Raw genomic sequence first — 22,577 nt, forward strand, 5'->3', positions numbered from 1 at the left:
AAGTCTTTGTGTTTTTGTTTTTTGTTTTTCTTTTAAGATGTGTGACTGAAGACCATCAGGTCTTAAGGAAAAGGAGAAGGGAGGGGGATTGGCGTTGGTGATTCACATTGGAGACCTAAGGGCTTTCCCTGTATTTGAGGCCACCTCTTTTATTTAGCTATCTGGGATCCTTAGCTATGGTGGAGTTAAAGGTTTTGTGGGTAGAAGGGAAGGCAGGGGGTGGGAGGAGGGACCCAGAGTAGAGGGACTCAAGTGACCCTCAAGTGATGCGACCCATTGTGCTGTTGTTGGCTTTTGCAGACATAGCAAAAAGATAACTCAGCAAACCAATGCTAAGCAGGTGCACTGATGCAGAGACTGCCTGCTTGGAGAACGTTTGTTTGTAGATAATATGGCCAGCAGCGTTTAAGAAAAATGAAATATTTTATATTCCGGATTGTTGGTTTGGTTTGTTGACCTTTTCCTATGGCCTTACGTCTTCCCACCTCCTCCTTTGTAGAATGTGGTCAGCCATGAGTAACTAAGTGATTGTTTTGAAGATGATTAAAGGTCTGGACCAGTCATGCTAATCCTATTAAAGTAATGTGATGAAAGCTGATATTTGGGCATACCTGAGCTTTGGCAAGCCCGTTAGATAGAACCAGTCATTCTCTAGGACTGTTTCTTGCAGATTGAGCTGGGTGGGTTGGTAGGCCTTGGTGGTTTGGATATGGGGAATAGGGTGGGTGGGGGCCTAGTGAGGGAGAGAGTTAACTGGGCTCTGTCATCTCTTCACTCTTAAGATGGATGGGGTTGGATAGAAAGTGTGAATAAAGTAAGAATCAATGACTGATGCTTCTTTCCTATTAAAACAATCTTTTTTTTTTGTCTGTTTAAAAAAGGGGGCTGGCTTTGTTTCTCCTGCCATAATGATGCAGTGCCTCTTGTTTTCAGAGCTGACATAGTTTGCATTCTGAAAACTTTTAGATGCCCAGGGTATTTCTTAAAGCTGCAGGACCCCATGTATCGGTAGTTTCCTTACCACTGTGACTCGATTCATGCTGGAACAGCTTTTAACCCATAATGGATGGCCTGAGCTACCCCTGAATCCTTGTAGATGGGTGGTGTAATCTGTCATCTGATGACAATTCTGGAAAGCGCTGTTAAGCAGAAAACAGAAAATTGTGTGTCTATAGACCTGCCAAAGTTTGAGGATTCAGGCTGTGTCCCAGAAACGTGTGTCAACTTAATATTTGGGGGCCAAGGTGGGGGTTCTCTTACACATAAAGGATTTGCCAGCATGATCACAAATGGAGCTATCTCTTCCCACACTTAAGACCTTCCACCTGTAGATTTAGCAGCTCAACTGAGACATTCAGGTTTTAACCCCTTGACTGATATAAGATTGAAAGATTGGGATTTTGGTTTAGGGTTTTGTGGAGTGTTATCTGTTGGATTCCCTCCCACTCTCCTGTTTCTTCTCAGAAACTTCTAACCCAATTGGCTTTTCTTGGAAAGCAGAAATTGAATTTCATTGGAGAAACATGTCCAAGGAAAAATGTTTCCGTTCTCACTATTCAAGAGAAGGAAGCATGGTTATTCTCTCTAGTTTGTGGTTTTGGTCCCTATGGAAAGGAACTAGTGTTCACAGAAAATGTTAACTGAGGGAGTAAGTTAGAAAGCACAGCCAAAATAAGGTGGATCAGAGCCGGGAATGAATGTGCAAGTACTTGTAAGCTCTCAGTGAGCACTGTTGTTTATGCTTAAGTTCCTATTTTCTATTACATTTCTCTTCCCAGAGTTACTTTTATAATGTTTTAATGGTAGAAACCCAAAATTCAAAATTTTACTGGTAATGAAAGAGTATGCCTCTTTCTATTCAGTCTGTCACCTAATTTTTGCTTACACCTGTCTCTACTGAAGCAGCTTAAAGGGATAATTTTTCTAACCTAGAGTTTGAAAATTTTCTTTAGTTCTTGGTCTAGCTCATTATTAGTAGGCCTCAGGTAGGTTGAGTCTTGTGAAAAAAAAGATCCCTTCTATGCCGAAGATATTTATCTCTTTGCAGTTTATCTACGTCATTCTCAGAGCTTATTTAAAGTGAGCATCTTTTTAAAAGGAGACTTCTGAATTATAGAGATGTTTAAACTCTAACTAGAAAACCTGGGACTACCTTTTCCTAAACATTTAGGCTTCTAAAATAGAATTCTTGAAATTTGGGATTGGAGGCTAATCTTAAAAATTATGTAACACAACATTAGGCTTTATACTTCAATCCCTGTACAGCACCCCAGACTTTGATTGAATATCTTGCTTGAGGAGGATCCACTACCCCAAACCAGCAAGTTCCACCCTAGGACAATATGATTATTAGAAAGATATTTCTTAAGTTGGCTAAAATCTATCTCACTTAACCTTAATTCTTTAAATCTTTATATTTTTATTTCGGCACCCTCAATGAAAGGAATGGGCTTTCTAGTCCTCATCTATTGAGCTTCCTATTTGCTAGTATTTGAGTCTTTTTCACGTGTTGCATTGTTACCTATTTCTTATCTAGTCCTTACAGGGTTGATTTTATGGACCAGAACTGGAGACTACTCTCACTGTGTTTTTCTTTCAGATATACTATTAAGAACATAGATTTGTGTTTTCATTATATAATGAGCTATCTAAACCTGTAACTGACCTCCTGAGTCAGTTATCTAGCTTAACTGATTTAATCATTATACCCTTAATAAGTCAAAGATAAAAATATTAAATAGAAATGGCACAAGTTAAAGGAAGAAACCAAAGTTAAGGCAAATTATAGGGTACACACATGTAAAAAGGGGATCTGCTCTAGTACAGTACAGTGAGAATATTTTTTTACCATCATTGAGCGTGTTTGCCTCACTGTTTTATATGTGTATTCTGAGCATGCTTTCATAGTCTCTTGCTTTAGAGAGTTTCAGACAGTATCAATTGAATGAATAATTTTAAAATATTCAAAACATGGAATATTTGATGAAATCATCTTTGTATGGATTATAATAACAGTGTCATTTAAAGGCTATAGAATTTCATTAGGAAGCAAATTAAATGCAGATAGCAAAACTGTTCATCCTCTTTCACTTGTCCTATTCTCACTTTTCTACTTCTTAAGAAAAAGAGAGAAATAGCATTTTGAATATATAAGCTTTCATGATATTTTACATTTGTGTGGCACTTCATAGTTAAAGTACAAATAAGTTAAATCTCATTTGTCAGATTTCTGAGTTTGGAAAACCTCCTATTAATAATAATGTGAATTAGATAGTATAAATCAAAATCCCCTTCTCTAGCATTTTGTATTTTCTATCTTTATGAGTTCATAGAAGTAGGATTGCAATATGACTTCCCATGCAAAAATCAAATACATGTGTATGTTTCCATCAAAATTCAAATTTGGGTTAATGCTGAATTTGAAGAAGGACATCTCAAAGGCTTATTTAATTAGCTATCTTAAAGTGGTATGTACATACCAAGTGCTGACTTTTAATGGTTCATAACTGAGAGTTATAATATAGGACCAATATATACTATATAGAATCGACCAATATAGTAGATTCTCAGTACTTACTTTATTATTTTAACAGTGGCATGGCTTATCTTTTTATTCCGTGGTTAAGCATTAAGTAGATAATGCTGTTGTACACTAGAATCATGATTTTCATTTCAGTTTATTTTATCAAACTCTTAAGTGCCTACTGCTTACAAATGACAACCTAAGTGTTGTAGGAATACACAGATGAATATAGTGTAATCTGTGCCCTCTGGGAGCAATGGAATGAATACTTGATTCTAATATAAGACACACTGTGATAAGTACTACATTGAAGGATGAAGCTATTATGTATGTTTACTTCAGTGACTTTTGTTTACTTCAGTTACTTCAGTGACTTTTGCTACATAGTAAATTACCCCACAACATGTTGGCTTAAAACAAGAACCACTTATGAAGCTCAACTTTCTACAGATTAGCAATTTAGGGTAGATTCAGTTGGGCTTACTCATACTTTGAGGTCTGCTGCTAGATTGGCTAGGGACTGGTTGGCCTAGGATGCCTTAGCTAAGGCTACTCTTTTCTACTCCCTGTGATCTCTCACCTACAAAAAACCTAGTCTAGACTTATTCACATGGCATCTTGGCAGAGTTCGAAGAAAGTAACAGGAAGTGTGCAAACTCCTTGAGGCCTACACTTTGAGCTAGCAAACCATCACTTCTACCACATTCTTGTGGCTACAGCTAGTCACAAGACCAGTCCAAATTCAAGAAATGGGGACATAAACTCCAATTTGCACTCTAGTTGAGCTATAAGACATGTACAAACAATGCAAATGAAGAGCAAGTTTGTACCTATAAGTGAAGAAAGAGGCCATGAAGTAGAGAGGCCTATGTGTGCCTGAGTAGCTATAAAATATCTCATTGGAAAAGGTGAAGAGTCACACTGAAAGTCAGGTATTGTAAAGGGAAGAAAATATTTAAACATAGAAAATAGCAGATTTAAGTTTTGTTTAAAACATGGTGTTTTTGTATGTTAGTTTAGTTAGCGTCTAGATTGTCTTTTCTCTTTTAAGTATTAGGCTGATCTCTGGAAACCCCTATTTCTTGTTATATTATTTTTTGTTGTTTGGCCTCCTCATATACCTCTTCTTTTATGTCCTATGTATTCTTTTCCTCATTAAATGGTACTATTTGCAGGCTACCCTGAAACATTTCACATTTCTGTTATTCACATTCATTGTAAGAGCTTCTTGACTTCCTTAGATAATTGTTTGCATTATTTATTTAATCTATGACAGTTCACCTTCCATATTTGACCGAAGGTTTGAGAGTGTTCCTTTTCTTAGCAACATCCCATTATTTTCTGTTCCTTGGCCCCGGCAGCTACTTACTTCTGATATATACTTAAGTTTTCATAAAGCTGAATGAATTGGGTTGTAACATTGCATCAGATCTTGTGAATGGAGCTTGTTGGCAACGACTCTTATACAGCAAACCATCCCAAGATATCTAGGGCTTTTTTTAGATTGAGCTGTTGATATTCCCCCTAGGCCAGTTATTCCCCAATTTCTAACCTACAGTCTAAAGTAAACACAGTGCATTTCCATTGCCAACACTTAACCCGCCTTGAAAACAACTATAGGACCTAAGAGAAATAGTTGCATATTTCTTTTGAGATACCTTCAGTTAGTTAACACCCGTTAGGAAAACTTGAGAACAACTCAAGAACTTAACTTTATAGAACTGCCCCTCCTACTTCTCATCCTGTCATGATCCTCTTCAATAAAATTTTGGTTTTTAAATCAAATTGCCCAAATCTAATGAATATTATGTGTTCCTAGAAGGAACATTCCCCCTTTGCTTGGCTGCGGTGGCTCCTACAAAAAAATCTTAACTTTAATAACCATTTATATTTTAGCCTCAGTAGAAAACTCATTTATATCAAAAGCTGATTTTTGTTTCCTGATACAGCAACACACCAAAAAGGCATGTAGTCCACAGGATTTATTTTTTAATGTTTTACCATAACCAATCTAAACTACCCCCTAACTGGGAGGCTTCATAAGAGATGGGGCTGGCGTGGGGCAGGCCCACATCTCAAAAGGCCAGAGATAACAGTCTTCTCTTTTTCATTATAACCATTAAACTATTAACAGGAAGCCATCTCCCACATGTACTTAATGTTGGTCCTGAACCTGCTGGAATGTACCTTAGGTTTTGGGAGGTGAACTGTAGTTTTCCCAGATGTTTACAGAGCAGTCGCCAAGGTGTTCTGATGAAGAGAAGTGTGGGGATAGGTAGTAGGGGCAAGTTCTTATGAAAAGATATTCTTGGTAGAGAAAATACAGTTGTTTGCAGACCTTCTAGTTGGAAAATGTATGGACCAGTAATGTTGTCAGTAGAAATACTCTCCAAATGCTTAGTTGAAATATTCTGTTGACCTTCAGATTGTGTATGATCTCGAATAATGGCCTATAAAACTGGGGGTCATCTATACCATAGTCAGAAATCAAGTAACTTGATAACTCCTGGAATTAGAAGATGTCATTACTATGACTGTTGCGGATAATAGGATTAGGAGGAATGAGTTAAGCCATAACGTACATTATCTTAGAAGAGATTATCTGTACCACTGATAAAGTAGCATGTATACATGAGGAGGGCAGGTGAGACTTGAAATCTAGGGTCATCATATCCCAAAGGCATTTGGTGGTTAGAAGAGGATATAGTAATATCAGACCACCTGCACCATCTTTGCAGATATAGAGCCACTAAAAGTCCTGCAGACTATATTTCATATCTTGACAGAGCCATAGCAAGCACTTGGATATAGATATAGACCTCCATAATCAGGGAGTGTTCATTCATTTATTCAACACTGTGCCTAGCACAGTGGTAGATACAATGTGATGAATAAAACAGGCCCTCACCTTTATGACACTTGCATTCTTATATAAATTCCCTTCTTCCCATAGTCTCTCTTCAGGTGGCCTGGTGCTCCAAGAAATGTCACTTTATCTAGATTTTTACTTTTGGTATTGATGCTATAGTTCAGTTTTGGAAACAGCTGTAGAGTTTTCTGGCAAGATCTCTAGGGCAAGGCCAACTCTGCTGTACACAGATACACAGACTTTCAGAAAAGACATTTTAGCTGTGATTTAACAGCCTGACGTAAATAAGATAGTCAACTTCAAAAGGTGGTCCTTTGGTTTTTGGAAGCAGAGTTTTCTAGTCGTTTTGCTAAAATTGTTTTGCCCAAATTGTTTTGACAACATCAAAAAAGTTACAGACGCCTGTAACCTTCAAGGTGTTACCTCCAACATCAAAGGAAGCTCTGATGGGAAATAATTCCTATTCCTAAGTATGGACAGGGGAGAGGTAACAGCTTCTGGGCATGATTCTGTGAAAAATAGAAGAAGGAACACTATGAGAATAGGCTTCATTGAGCCAGACCTTTGACTTTATATCAAAGGTTGGATCAGCATATGCAAGGATAGGGCACAGGTGAATAAAATTTTCAGCTTCGGGAATGCTTTAGCAGTTTCTCCAAACCAGATCTATCTCCTTATCTTGCTTGGGACATTAATAACTAGAGCCATCAGAGGAAATTAGTAGGAGGAATTGCCAGTAATATTAACAAATTCTGGGATCTGCTGAATATCCTTGGTTGAATGGAGGAGAATCTGCTCTGGAACTGCCAAGACTTTGCCTCATTTCATACAGGCTTCTTAACTGGGGAGGAAATGAGTTTGGAAATTCTACCTCAGGGCATATTTTTGATTTAACACAGAGTTCATATTTTGCAGACCAGGATCTCATGAAATAATATCCAAACTGAGCATAACTCTTTGGTATAGAAAATCATGTAAGATGTCATTTAAGTGCCAGGAAAAGACCAACATTTAATATGGCATGATAGCATGTTTGGAAGACCATTTCCTATTTGTTATTCTCTTACTATGAAAAAATCATTTTAGTACCTCAGGGGTCTAACTTCCTAAAAGTCCTCATGGAATTGTTTCAGGATATTGGGAATCAGAAGAGAGGGAGTATTAGTAGTCGATGACAACCACACTAAGACAATGGTAGTCTTATAAGAGGTAGACTCTTTTTTATTTTTATTTTAATGGGGAAGGGGTCCTGGAAGGGAAGGTGGAAGGGATGATGAACTCCACTGTGGTTTTCCTCAGGGAGCAAGCACACCCACGTAGTAGTAATGTAAGCCCCAAACAGTTGATTCTTTGCACAGTTGTATGTGGTAGAAAGGTAACTTCTGGACCTCTTTTAGGGTTCTTCCCTGGAGAGTTTGTGTGTCTGGAAATGCTAGTTCATGAATCACACAAACTGTGGGCCTCCTCAAAATAAACTATTGTAAATGGCAGATATGTGAAGACAAGCAGCAGCTGAAGGTCCTTCAGTCATGGAGCAGTTCTGACAACCTTTTGGGTAGCAAGAGATAAAATCCTAGGCTTTTGACATATTTCCCCATGAAAAATTAATGAGGTTTGGCCTTCTGACTCATGGGCCTCCCAGGCTAAGAGTTTCCATTGTTGCCTTCAACCCATATTGCCACTGTCTAACCTAACGCTAGGCTGTCCAGAACTTTCTACCTCATCCTGGAGGCAGGGCCCTAGTACTTAGAGGTTACACCACAGTATATTATGTTGGTACAAAAGTAATTGCACTTTTGCCGTTGAAAGTAATGGTAAAAACTGCAATTACTTTTGCATCAACCTAATAGAACACCCTTTCCATTAGGTGTTAGAAGGACCTTTTTCAGAACTGTCAGTCTAATCTAGGACAACTCTCCTGCTCCTGTGCTTCAGTAGAACAACGACTGTAACTTTTGATGTGGACATGGTGCCAGCATCACTCTAGATAGCCTCACAGCAGTCAATCAGTTCAGAGGCATTGGTTTCATTTCATTTCAGCTCTTGAGTGAAGACCTAACAAGCATAACATAGTAAGCCACCTAGAAATTTCTACCTTAGTCTGTAGACAGCATTGTCGATCTTCTCATGCTGTATCATTAGGGACCTAGGTAACCTGTGAGACGTCTTGCTGCCTGGTTAGCCTGAGACATTGCACTACTTTCGGCTTCTCCCAACAAATCAAGCCTGAGAGATTCAGGAGATTTCTCCCTAACCTCTACCATACAGCATGAATATGCACATCCACAAACATGGAATTTGTAAGTTTCCAAGACAATCACATCTTTATGAGAAGGGATAGGAGAGTCATTACCAACGAATTTCCCTGGGAGTCGCAGTGGTATCAGAGGCTGTTGTGGTGGTACTGGCTGAATGAAAACGGCTAGGTTCTGAACACGAATCTCATCTTCATTAACCATACTGTGTAGCTTTCTGCAAGAGGACGCTCAGGCCAAGGAAAAGCCTTGGATCTAATTTCTAACTACTGGTAGCCGCTGGAGGGCAGCAGAGAGTGACAACAAAGGTTCAGATTTAGGTAACTAGGACGTATTTCAGTGTATGAAGAAAGAAGCCCCCTTAGCTATGATAGAATTAACTACCTGGGAGCCACCGTTACACGCATGGACCCCTGGGGAACAAGGACCAAAGAGAGAATCCAGAACCCTATCTGAGGGTTAAAACACTTCCTTTTGGGGCAAGTTTAGAAACCAGAATGGGTAAAGGTATGAGGTAGACTGATTAGGAAAGGGGAACTGGATAGCATCAGTGAAGATAGAAAACCAAAAGGACAGTCTAAAGTGTCAAGTCCCAAGAGGACAAGCGAAGATGGAACAGGAATCAGGTAGCTTCTGGACCTCTTTGAGGGTTCTTCCCTAGAGAGTTTGTGTCTAGAAATGCTAGCTCATGAATGACAGGCACTGTCAAGCATGGGCCTTATCAGATTAAACTATTATAAATGGCAGATATGTGAAGACAAGCAGCAGATGAAAGCCCTTCAGTTCATAGCAGTTCTGACAACCTTTTGGGTAGCAGGAGATAAAACACCAGGTTTGAATGAAAGAAAGACGTACAGTGGGAGGCAAGCCAGACCGAGTGAGTTAAAGAGGAAAAAGTACAGTCAGGAGAGATTGATTCTCTGAGGCAATGGTACCCAGGAAGGCGCCTCATGTAGAGTGCATATCAGCAAAGAGGGATCTGCGAAGGGAACAGTTTCACACACAACCAGCTATATCTATGGGATTCTCATCTCTTAAATAGTAATAGCTGCTGCTTGATTCACTAGCATCATTTCTTTCTTGGTCTGTTGATTTCAAGGGTAAAATAACTTGTTGAGAATGTGGAAAGAGTGAGAGAGATTATGTGACATTCTCAGTGTGATTAAGGGATTGTTATACATGAAATGAAATTGAACGTGGGCATAAAGCCTTTCTGGATAACATTTGTGTGAAAGGACATCCTGTTTTCCTAGAATAGCTTTTGATATTCCCTCTTCATGTTTTATACTGTAACACTTGCTTAGAATATACAGTAGAAAAGAAAAATGGGATCCGATGACTAGTTATATAGGCAAGATCCCAATCAGTCCAGAGACTTATGATCTGCTCCCAGTAGGTTAGCAGAGAGAGCTGTTTGGAGTCTCTTTATGCTGAATGCTCAGCGTTTTTCCAAACCCCCTTAGGTATGAAGAAAGAAAATTCTTGCTCGGCCTGTTAAGTTCTAGTGTCTCTCTCTTTTCCTCAAGTCCTCAAGCATCAGAAAATAGGGCTTCTGTAACCACAAATTTCAGGAGCCCTCTACCAGGTGGCAGGGCAGCATGGTGGTTAGGTTTGGAACTAAGCAGACCTTGGGTTGCTAGCTGCGACATTCGGCGAATTATTTGACTTCTTTGAGATGCCATTTCTGAGACTATAAAATGAAAATTTTAAATAGCTTATAAGGCTTATGATGTTGGAGTAAGCATTAAAGGCAGTATAATTGTTTTTTATTATTTGGTAAGCATTTAATTAATGAAGTAGCTATCATTACTACTTCTACTGTTGCTGTCACTATATTGTAGTGGCCTACTTGAGAAGTCTGCCTGCATGGAAATGGTATCTAGATGAAAGTCAGGCAACCTGCAGTGATCGTTTAACTCTCGCTGATTCATTACATGACAGGATACTTGTGCCTTTAGCTACTGGCTCGTACTGGGGCTCCCCCCGTTTCTCGAAAGTAAGGAATTGAGGATGATAACGATTAAATGTTCCAAGCTCTGAGCATAGAGGTAACTGAAAAGAAAATAAGCCTTGAGTTAATTTTTCATGTTTAACCAAATTATAAGTTATTTGCTTTATTTTTCTCTATTAAAAAGTACTGTTTATGAAAATATTATTATAGAATATTAAAAATAGTTTTCAAAGATGAAAAATAAGGCCTAACTAAATCTTTTATCTTAACATAATTGTTTTTTTTGTGTGTGTGAGGCTCTTTCTGTCTTTTTTTAATATGCTTATTTGTAATGCCTATGTCCTTTTATATTTAACTTTTAAATTTAACATATCCTAAACATTTTTAGGCTGCTAATTCTTAAATCAATTTTATTCAGGTGTAATCTAATGTAAAATATAATGTATAATAAAACGTGCCTATTTTAAGTGTACAACTACATGTAACCACAACCACCACCACCACCACCACAACCAAGAACGTTTCTATCATGCCAAAAATGTTCCTTGTGTGTCTTTATAATTAATCCCATCCCTTTGTCCCCAAACAACCACTGATCTGCTCTTTATCACTATAGCTTAGTTGGTATTTTCTAGAATTATATGTAAATCCTAGAATTTATATTCTTTTGTACACCCTTTGTGTCTGGCTTCTTTCATTCAGCATATTTTGAGATTCATCCATGGTGTTTGGGGTGTCAATAGTTCATTCTTTTTTATTGAAGAGTTATATTTTTCATGTGGATGTATTATAATTATCCATTTACCTTTCACATTTATGGACATTTTGTTCTTTCCATTTTGGGGTATTATGAGTAAAACTGCTGTGAACATTCATTTGTGTTTGTATGAACATATATTTTTATTTCTCCTGTGTAATACTAGGAATGGAATTGTTGGGCCTATGATAAGTGTAGGTGTAACTTAATTTTTTTTAATGTCCAGCTGTTTTGGAAAGTGGTTTTACCATTTTCCATTCCTGCCAGCAGTGGATGAGTATACCATTTGTTCCACAAGCTCTTCAACACTTGGTGTTAACAGCATTTTGTTTGTTTGTTGGTTAATTGAGGTGTGCTTTACATGTAGTAAATTCATCCTTCTTAAATGTACAGATTTATAAATTTTTACAAACTTACACTGTTGTGTAATCACTACCAAGATCACAGAATATTTCCATTTATCGGAAATTTATTTTATGCCTCTTTGCAATGACTCTTCTTCCTCTAGAGTATTCCCTGGCAACAACGCTCTGATCTCTGGCACTATATGGTTTCATCTTTCCCAGAATGCCATATTAATGGAATAATACATATAAACAGAAACATACTTTCAATTTCCTCCTCTTTCACTTAGCATGGTGATTTTGAGATTCATCTGTGTTTTTGCATATGTTAGTACTCCATTCATTTTATTTTTTTGAGAAGAAGTCTCTCTCTGTCTCCCAGGCTGGAATGCAGTGACACAATCTCAGCTATTGCAACCTCTGCCTCCTAGGTTCAAACGATTTCTCCTGCCTCAGCCTCCTGAGTAGCTGGTACTATAAGCGCTCACCACCATGCCCAGCTAATTTTTGTATTTTTAGTAGAGACAAGGTTTCACCATGTTGACTGGGCTGGTCTTGAACTCTGACCTCAGGTGGTCCACCCACCTCAGCCTCCCAAAGTGCTGGGATTACAGGCGTGAGCCACCGCACCCGACCTCCATTCATTTTTTTATTGCAGAACAAGTATTCCATAATGTGGATTACTTGATTACTCATTTACCAGTTGATAAATATTTGATTTGTTTCCAGTTTGGGGGATATTGTGAATAAAGCCACAATAAACATTTGTGTACAGGTTTTTATGTGAACAGATATTTTGATTTCTCTAGAGTTACTGGGTATATATACATATTGTAAGTGTATGTTTAACTTTGTAAGAAATTATCAAACTGCTTTCCAAAGTGGCTTTGCCATTCTGTAGTCCTACCAGCAATATATGAGAATTGCAGTTGCTCTGCACATTGCTAGTATTGTCAGTATTTTTTTCAATTTGTGCTATTCTAATACATGCATAGAAATATGTTGAGAGGTTTTAATCTGCATTACCCTAATGAGTAACGATGCCGAGAATCTGTTTTGTGTGCTTATTTGGTGTTTAATGTATTTGTTCAAATATTTTATTCAATTTCTTTTCTCCTGTGTTTAATGCATTTGTATCTCTTCTCTTATGTTTAATATATTTGTTCAAATATTTTATTCAGTTTTAAAAATAATTCTTATTATTGAGTAGTGAAAGTTTTTTTATATATTTTGGTCAACAGGCCATTTCCTTAACAGTATCTTTCAAAAAGATTAAGTTTTTTCTTCATATTTCAGTGATATTCAGTTATAAAGTCATTTTTTTTATGTCTCATGCTCTCTGTATCCTATCTTAAGAAATCTTTGCCTAACCCAAGGTCCCAAAGGTCTATATCCTGTGTTTTCATCTAGGAGTTCATATTGTTAGGTTTTATACTTAGGTCTATAATGATATATTTTGAATTAATTTTTCAATATGACATGAGGTATGGCCAAGGTTCATATTTTTATATAGCATGCACAGTTGTTCCAGCACCATTTGTTAAAAAGACTATGCTTTCTCCATTGATGCACCTTGATACCTTGCTTAGAAATCAATTCACCATATAAGTGTTGGTCTCCTTCTGCATTCTCTATGTTATGTTCACTTGGCCTATATGTCTGTCCTTTTGCTATGTCTTGATCTTACTTTTATATTGTTTTGAAATCAAGCACTTCGAGTCCTCCAACTTTTCTTTTTCAAAGTTGTTTTGTTTATTCTAAGCCATATACATGTAAATATACAAACATATATGTAAAAAAATATGTAAATATATATATATCTTAGAATCAATTTGCCAATTTCTTTAAAAAAGGCTTGCTGGAATTTTCATTAGGATTATATTGAATTTAGAGATCAGTTTGGGGAAAACTGACGTTCTGACAATTTTAGTCTTCTAATCCATGAACACAATTCTATGTCTCCATTTATTTATTTGAATTCTCTCTTTAGTGCTTTGTAGCAAATCTTGCTCATATTTTGTTATTCATTCCAAAGTGTTCCATATTCATTGTAAGTGGTATTATTTTAATTTTGATGTTTAATTGTTCATTGCAAATATATAGAAATATACAATTGGTTTCTGTATGTTGATGTTGAATCTCAAATTTGCTAAACTCACTTATCAGATGTAGTCATTTTTATACATTTTTGGGGAGTTTTTAGGTGGATAATTATGGCATCTGTGAATAAAAACAGTTTTCCTTCCTTCTTTCCAGTCTAGATAACTTTTGTTTTTTTGTCTTATTGCACTAGGAACTCCAGTACAAGGTTAAATAGGTGCTGAGAGCAGGTATCATCATTGCCTTGTTTCTGACCTTAGTCTTTCACCATTAAATATGATGACAGGTGTAAGTTTTTTATGCCCTTTGTCAGTTAAGCAAGTTTCTTTTATTTCTTATTATCATTAAAGTTTTTATTATAAATGCTCCATCAGTTTTATAGACCATCATTTAATTAGCTATTATTGTTTCTAAACTTATATGTTATTTCTAAAAATTTTTATATTTAAATTATATTTATATTTAAATTATAATATATTCATGTCTAAAGCCTTTTTATCTGAATTACTCCTTAATGTAAATTATTTATATAAGGGTTATGAGCAGTTTTATGGGCTTTAAATGTATTGCTGATTTATAACAAAGGGTCGTACCAATTTAAATTACTTCTGGAAGTATAATCATGCATTCGTTTTACAGGCGTCCATCCAACATAGGTTCTTATGATTTTAAGGGTATTTTTGTTGTTGTTATTGTTGTTAACTTCATAGGTGTAAGAGTGTACCCTTATTTCATATTCCACTTTTTAATGCTATACATAAAGTAGTATTAAGCGGCCGATGAACCTCAGTAAGGGTATGAATTTACCAGTGTCCATATTTTCAAGTCTTAGTGCCCTATTCTGTGATAGAAGGTATTTTACACTTTGATTTGATGAATGTCTAATTTAACCTTAGCTTATTACAATCAAATAAGAGAATCAAAACTAACACTTGTAAAAAGTTAACTACTAGAGGTGGGTGGATTACTTGAGGTCAGGAGTTCAAGACCAGGCTGGCCCACATGGTGAAACCCAGTTTCTACTAGAAGTACAAAATTTGCTGGGCATGGTGGTACACGCCTGTAGTCCCAGCTACTTGGGAGCTTGAGGCAGGAGAATTGCTTGAACCCGGGAGGCGGAGATTGCAGTGGGCTGAGATCGCAACATTGCACTCCAGCCTGGGTGACAGAGCAAGACACTTGTCTCAAAAAAAAAGTTAACTACTGGTAAAATACAGCATGTAACTAAGTGCCAAATGAGGAGCATGAAAGCACTGTATGAGTTTGGAGGGGAGAAGTATTTCTGTGCCATTAGAAATGATTATTCTTGCTTTTTTTTTGTCACTGTTTTTACAATGAGTCAGTAGGAACTGATGTTGTTTCTTAGTTTTATTTTGGTTTTTAGTTTTTACGAAAGTGCCTTGGCTCTGTGACCAACACCTTCGATAATCACTATTCATAGTATCTCTGAAAACTATGGTCATCTGGGGAATTTAATCCCATGCTGATAATAAAAAATGTTCAAACCTTTGCTTGTCTCCAGCGGTGCTACAGAAAAGAGTCTTCTATTGGCCAGCAAAGTGAAGGTGTAACTTCTCTGTTTTCTGGACTGTGTTAAAAAAGAAATATGCTCTAAAAACCTAATCTAAGTATTGAGCTGTTCATCTAAGCTAAGCATCAGTCTCAGAGAGGTCTCCCAAATTCTTCCCAGAGCTTTGATGCTTTGGGCCTAATTAAGACAAGAAGCAATATTATGGCCCTTATGGCAATATTATGGCCCTCTGACAAGCCACTATAGTAGTCTTTAGATTTAGTGTCTTGGAACCACAAGAGACTAGGAGTGACAATGTAGAGGAAGTAGTTGTCAGAAGCTACTGGTACACCAAGGCTATGTTAAAAAGAATTATCTCAAACAGTAGTAAATTGGCAGCATTATTAAAAGTGGGTGTGTGTGATGAGGTAAGATAGATATAATCATTCTTGGTGTTTATACTGCTTATCATTCTTATTTGTCAATACAAGCTGTGTGTGTGTGTGTGTGTGTGTGTGTGTGTGTGTGTGTGATGTGTTCATACATGCTTCTCTGTGTTCTACATCCACACGGTGTTCTTAATTATTTCTTCCCTTATAAACTCTGAGGGAAGTCATTAAAAGGGAGAAGGTGGTTTTCTCTGTGTTTTTTCTGAGGTACCAGCTTCTTCCATCTGTCTTTCTGTGTGGACATTTCTTCCCTCATTGCCTGCTTGATGAAATGATAGTGCGTGGAGATGTTTAATTTAATTAGTGGGAGGTAATGATAAGTTATGGGGATGGGAAAGGGGCACTGGGAGTGAATATGTTCATGGTTATTTCTCCAAAGTGTGAAATTATATATTTTTTACTTCTCTTGTTCTGTTTTATGCCCTTGCAATTGATGACTTTTTTTTTCTTTTCTTCCCTTCTGCCACCTACTATTTAAACACACACACACACACACACACACACACACACACACACACACACACAATTATCATCATATCATTTGCCTGCTTAAAAAGCTTAAGAGCTCTCTGTTGCCCAAAGAACAAAAGACAAATCCCTAGCAAAGCAAGTGTGGTCCCAGCTAGTCTTTCTAGTCTCCTCTTTCTGTCACTCTTCCCCATGTAACCTTTCCCCAGACAACTCTTAACACTTCCTTGATCCCAAAGCTGGGTAAGCTTTAGCCTGCCTCTGACTATCACAGAGTGCTCTCTCGGTAGAGTGACAAATGCATTCTCTTCCTTCACAGCTTGGCTCAAATGTCATCTTTATAAATCCTTCACAACCTCCTCAGGCAGATTTAATTGTCCCCCCTTTGGGTCCCTGACATTTTGTATGCCCCTTCATTACAAATGCTCTTGTAATTACTTGTTTAGTCATCTGCTTTCACCATTAACTTCTGAGTTTACTAAGGGCAGGAACTCTGTTTTATTTATCCACGAATGCCCCATCCCTCAGTGGGTAACATAGTTCCTATTTCAGAATTGCTTGCTGAATGTATTGACTTAATACCGTTGTGTGGCATTTTAGAAGTAAATGGAACTAGATTGAATTTCTGAATAATATTTGCACTCAAACTCCCATAAATAAATAGATTCATCGTTTTCCTCCTACTCTTTGCTCTTCATTGTTAGTTTACTTGAATTTTATTAAATAAATTGCAGAGGTCACAGCCCTGGAAAAGGCAGGACCAAATACAGGTAAAGGGAACTTAGGTGGCAGTCCCTGGAACCTAGTACGTAAGGACTTTCTCTAGTGAGAGCTGCTGAAGGAGGGCCATCAAGGAAGTGCTCCGTGCAGCTAGATGGTTTATGCCGGAGAGGAGCATAGCTCTTCACCTGATAAATCACTCTTACTGCTTCAACAGGAGATGAGTTTTCTTTCAGACTAAACACTTGATCATATTCTTCCAGTTCTGGTGAGCACTTGGGTTCAAGTGTCAGGTATTGCCTTTTTATACCTATGGGAGCCATTTTTCTTAATGTTAGTATACCCTTGGAGTTCATCTAGAATTTCATCCTTGTTCTATGAGACATATGTAGCCCACTTAACTGAGCTCCAAAATTATGCCAGAATGTCAATCCAAACTCTACAACCAATTCAAGATATTAAAATCTTTCTGGGAATGACTTCTAAAGTAGTCTACAAATAATCCTTGCTGAAGCAGTGAGGAGTTTTGAGTGAGACTGATTAATGTGTTGAAAATGTAACATAGCCTTATTCTCTATGCTAGAAATATAATTATCTTCATCAGATATGATAATAGAAAATTCTTTGTGTGCTATAGTTAATTATAGGTTAAAATGTCCTAAAGATAAGTTCTCAATTTCCTCATTGCCCCCATAAAAAGCCTATTCATTTTAAGGCTCTCTTTGTCTTAATTAATGGCAATTCTACTTTTTCTTCTAGGAATAGAAACTATGGAGTCATCCTTGACTCTTTCCTCTCGCACATCACACATTTAGTCTGTCAGCAAATTATGTTTTCTCCCTCTTTAAAATATACCAGAAACCAACCACTTTTAACTATCATTTCTCTTCTCATGATTCAAGTAGTTAAGTATTCTCGCAATGGTTTTTTAACTGGTCTCCACGATTCTGCCTTTGCCCAGGCCATAATCAGTAGGACAATAAAATGTGAAACAGTTAAAACAAGTCAGATCATGTCACTCCTTTGCCTAATATCACACAGGGGCTTCCTGTTTGATACTAAGTAAAAACCAAAGTCCTTTTAATGATCTATAAGATCCTATAGAGCCTTCACACACACATATACACCCTTTAACTCTGTGACTACTTTTTTCCTCAGTCATTCTGCTTTCACTCTGATAGGCTACCTATTGTTTCTTAGACATGCTGGATACACTCCCATCTCAGGGTCCTTGCACTTGATATGACTCCTTCTGGAGGGCTCTTTTCCAGATACCTGTTTTACTTGTTCCCTCATTTTGTTCAGGTCTTTACTTAAGTCACTTAAAGTTCACCTCATTGAGACATTTCCCATTTAAGATCGCAACTTCCCACTGACTACCTCCACCACCTCCTTACCAAACCATAACCAAAGCAAAACTCTATTCTCTTTCCTCTTCATTATTCTCTGAAGAATTTATCATCTTCTAGTATACTCTGCATCTTACATATCTCGTTCTCTTCCCCCTACTAAAAAGTGATTTTCACAAGTGTAGGGATTTTGCCCATTTTTTGAACAATTTTATTCTAAGTGCCTGGAACAATTCTTAGTACATGGTAGCCCTTCAGTAAGCATTTGTTGAAGGAAAACTATAATCTCAACATACTTGCCTAGTTTTATGTACCCAGTGGTTAATAAGCTTTAGGCATGAATTGTTCTACAAAGCAAGATAATGTACCATTAAAAGTAGGAATTTTAGGGCCGGGCGCGGTGGCTCAAGCCTGTAATCCCAGCACTGTGGGAGGCCGAGGCGGGTGGATCACGAGGTCAAGAGATCGAGACCATCCTGGTCAACATGGTGAAACCCCGTCTCTACTAAAAATACAAAAAATTAGCTGGGCGTGGTGGCGTGTGCCTGTAATCCCAGCGACTCAGGAGGCTGAGGCAGGAGAATTGCCTGAACCCAGGAGGCGGAGGTTGCGGTGAGCCGAGATCGCGCCATTGCACTCCAGCCTGGGTAACAAGAGCGAAACTCCGTCTCAAAAAAAAAAAAAAAAAAAAAGTAGGAATTTTAGAAAGAGTTTTGATCATTGGTTTTAAGGTTTGTTGTACATGTTTGATATAAGCTCCATACCTTTCTATGAAGCAGAGATAGGATTTTCCTAAAAGTGTTCTTGGTCCTGGATTTCTTTGATTCACAATATAGATTGATACATACCTGCTGATAAATGCTCCTCCCTAACAGCACGTCACCCAGGATGATAATGTTGATACATTTGGTATGGAGAGAAAAACTGTGAGCCAGGTGCCAAAGTCTCTGTCACAGTTAGCAATGAGACTTAAGGAAACCCAGCTTATCAAGAAATGCAAAAGTCACTTGAAAATGGTCAAAGTAAATTCATAGAACATGTTTGAAAGCAGTGTTTTGGTAAATGGAAAACTGACTCCAGATTGGAAAAGTGTGTTGTGAATTTTAATATTGTATAGGGAAAGTGTAGCCTCTTATTCCAGCAGAGTACAATAGAGTATAATGAGACAGATAATTTAGTCGATAATCAGGTGATTGTGACAACCCAGGATAATGAGTGTCAATATGCCAGAAAGAGAGAGGCAGGAGAAGTCCTCACTGCAAAGTGATAGCACAAGTACAGTATTTTGGATAACAATAATAATGATAACAAAGATATTTAAATGGAATAGCCTTAAGTTAGGATAATTATAATTCAGTAGTATTATCCTGAGAGGTGGCAGAGAAATCTAAGTAAGCTATTCAGGGCTAATTAGGCACCTTCTGTTACTTTCCTCATGCCCTTTTCCTTCCTTCCCTTCCTCAGTGTGGTTCTCAGTGTCCTGGAGGGGCTAGCCTGCTGAAATCTCCCACTACTTTTACAGGGCATCTGGCAACAGCTCACTATTCTCAAGTAGCAAAATTGCCTGGACAGGGATTATAGTATTTAATTGCTAAATCTGTGACTGGCTAATTGCATAGATGCTTGAGTTGGGAGGCCCGGACAGGACAACCGACTCTTCAAAATGTGATATTTAAAAATTTCATTCTGGATAAGAATGTAAAATCTGTGGTTTTACGTTAGTTGTGTCCCATAATATGCCGGACAGCATAAGTTTCAGAGATTTCTTTGTTCTGGCTCCTGCTTTTTGTGAGGTGATAGAGTTTTAAAAGTCTTGCCAAAAAGGCAGATGTGGCAGAGGTGAAGCCATTTTTTTGCTACTTTCTCTTTCCTATTGTCTTTCCCCAGAATCTAGTGATAATTTTACCTATACATACCCTTCTAAAATCTATTATGCAGAGATAGTAAGTTTTGAATCGTATACTGTCTATGGTTCTCTAAACATACTGGTCCCTGCACAAAATTATCTCGTTGCTTTTCATAAGTCATCCCTTATGTTTTTTTTGTTATATAAGTAATGAATTTTTTTAACTTTTATTTAAGTTCAGGGGTACATGTACAGGATGTACAGGTTTGTTACTTGGGTAAACATGTGTCATGGAGGTGTGTTGTTGTACCGATTCTTTCTTCACCTAGGTATTAAACCTAGTACCCATTAGTTATTTTTCTTGATCCTTTCTCATTTCCTGTCTGCCTCCCTCCATTAGACCCCAGTGTGTGTTGTTCCACTCTGTGTATCCATGTGTTACTCCTATTATTTTTTAAAGGTGTTCTTTATTGAGGATGATTAACATCCTCACTAACAATAGACTTTTCCTTTTAAAAGATGGTTTCACCCTTAACTTTTTATATGTGCTTGCTAAAAATTTCTATATTTGAATTTTAGAAGATGGCATTTATTTAGTAGGAGGCGATTTATCTTTCCTATTGCTAATGATCCTCAGCTTATGACATAGGATCCACCCAACTCTTTTAATTAATACTTTTGAATTCACATGTCTCTACCTGGTAGAATTTAATTGACTCAGTAGGAAAAATGAAAAAAGTATTGACAACAGGCGATGGCCTGCTTGGTTTCTCCTTTTGAAAATCTGAGGTAAGGACCTTGACTGCCAGTAATGAAACCAACCATCTAGATGTGCAAGTTTTCACCAGGCACCTTGCTTTAGGAAGTTCTAGCCATGATCTATTACTCCATTGCCTGGAGCAAGAAGTTCATGGAGAAAAAGTCTCTGAATGTTCAGCCAATTTAGCAGTTCATGGGTTGAGTGTTCTGAGATATTTCAGGATATTATGTGCAAAATTAAAATTTGTGTGGTCACTGCCCAAGAATCAGCATCATTAAAGATGACAGGACCAAGAAGTAAAAGACTGGGCAAAAGAGCTTGAATAAAGTGAGGAAATCAGTAAGCATGAACAGCCAAAACATAAGAATCTTCAAGATCATTGTCCCTTTAGATCTAATCTAAGCCTATCCCTCTGATTGATCCTTCTCAGGCTTTCTTTTGGGGCTTCTTTTCCTCTATCCATCTCTTAATATTGCATTTCAGAGTTTTATCTTCAGTCCACTGTTCTTCATTTACTCTCTATGTTTTACCTGGCTGAAAATATGTCTGTTTGTGTGTGTGTGTGTGTGTGTGTGTGTGGCAGAATAATATCCTTCCTCCCCACGAGATATCCACATCTTAATCCCTAGGATGTGGGACTATGTTACTTTATAGGGTAAAAGAGATTTTGCAGATGTGGTATTAAAGACCTTGAGATGATAAGATTAACCTGATTATCTTGGTGGGTCCAGTCTAATCCTATAACTCCTTAAAAGCCAAAGAAAGAGGCAGAAAAAGTGGTTCAGAGAGATGAGGTGGAAGAAGAAGGGGAAAGAGTTGAAGTGTGAGAGGAACTCCACCTGCCCTGCTGGTTTTGAAGATGGAGGAAGGTGGCCATGACCCAAAAGCATAGGTGGCCTCTTTAAAGGCTGGGAATGATCCTCAACTGGCAGCTTGCAAGGAAATGGGGATCTCAGTTCTACGACTGCAAGGAACTGAATTCTGCCAACAACCCACATGAGCAAGGAAACATACCTTATCCTGGAGCCTCCAGAAAAGAATGTAACCCTGCTAACACCTTATTTTAGTCCAGTAACATCCTTATTGTACTTCTAACCTGCCGAACTATCAGGTAATAAAATTCTGTTGCTTAAGCCACTAACTTTGTAGTACAATTATGGGAGCAATAGAATATTAATACCACATATATTCTCTCTTTTCTTGTCAATGTCAGTTTATATTAAGCTACTCAACAGTGGAATGCAGTACAGCAGAAAGAAAAACGTGTGGTCTGTGTAATTAGACAGAGCTGAGTTTGAATCTTGCTTCTGTTACGTCTTCACTGAATGACTTTGAGAAATACTTTTTTTTTTTTTTTTTTTGAGATGGAGTTTTGCTCTTGTTACCCAGGCTGGAGTGCAATGGCGAGATCTCAGCTCACCACAACTTCTACCTCCCAGGTTCAAGTGATTCTCCTGCCTCAGCCTCCCGAGTAGCTGGCATGTGCCACTATGCCCAGCTAATTTTATATTTTTAGTAGAGATGAGGTTTTTCCATGTTGATCAGGCTGGTCTCAAATTCCTGACCTCAGGTGATCTGCCTACCTCAGCCTCCCAAAGTGCTGGGATTACAGGTGTCAGCCACCACACCTGGCTAAGAAAATGCCTTTCTGAGCTTGTTTGCTTGTTTCTTTTCTC

General features: G+C 37.7%; 1 protein-coding gene and 1 long non-coding RNA gene across 6 annotated transcripts in view; both read left to right on the plus strand.

Moving 5' to 3' along the window:
- EXOC6B (exocyst complex component 6B) overlaps positions 1–22,577 on the plus strand; it is a 661,151-nt gene that overhangs the window by 496,488 nt on the left and 142,086 nt on the right. The gene's annotated exons all lie outside the window — the stretch shown is intronic.
- Positions 5–20,658, plus strand: LOC116560673. Its single transcript, XR_004273071.1, has 3 exons — positions 5–5,186; positions 6,603–6,614; positions 20,644–20,658. It is a non-coding gene; the product is annotated as an uncharacterized LOC116560673 (long non-coding RNA).

This window comes from Sapajus apella, unplaced genomic scaffold (assembly GCF_009761245.1).
Source record: "Sapajus apella isolate SASKATOON/1434 unplaced genomic scaffold, GSC_monkey_1.0 scaffold26, whole genome shotgun sequence".
In the NCBI taxonomy this organism is placed as follows: Eukaryota; Metazoa; Chordata; class Mammalia; order Primates; family Cebidae; genus Sapajus; species Sapajus apella.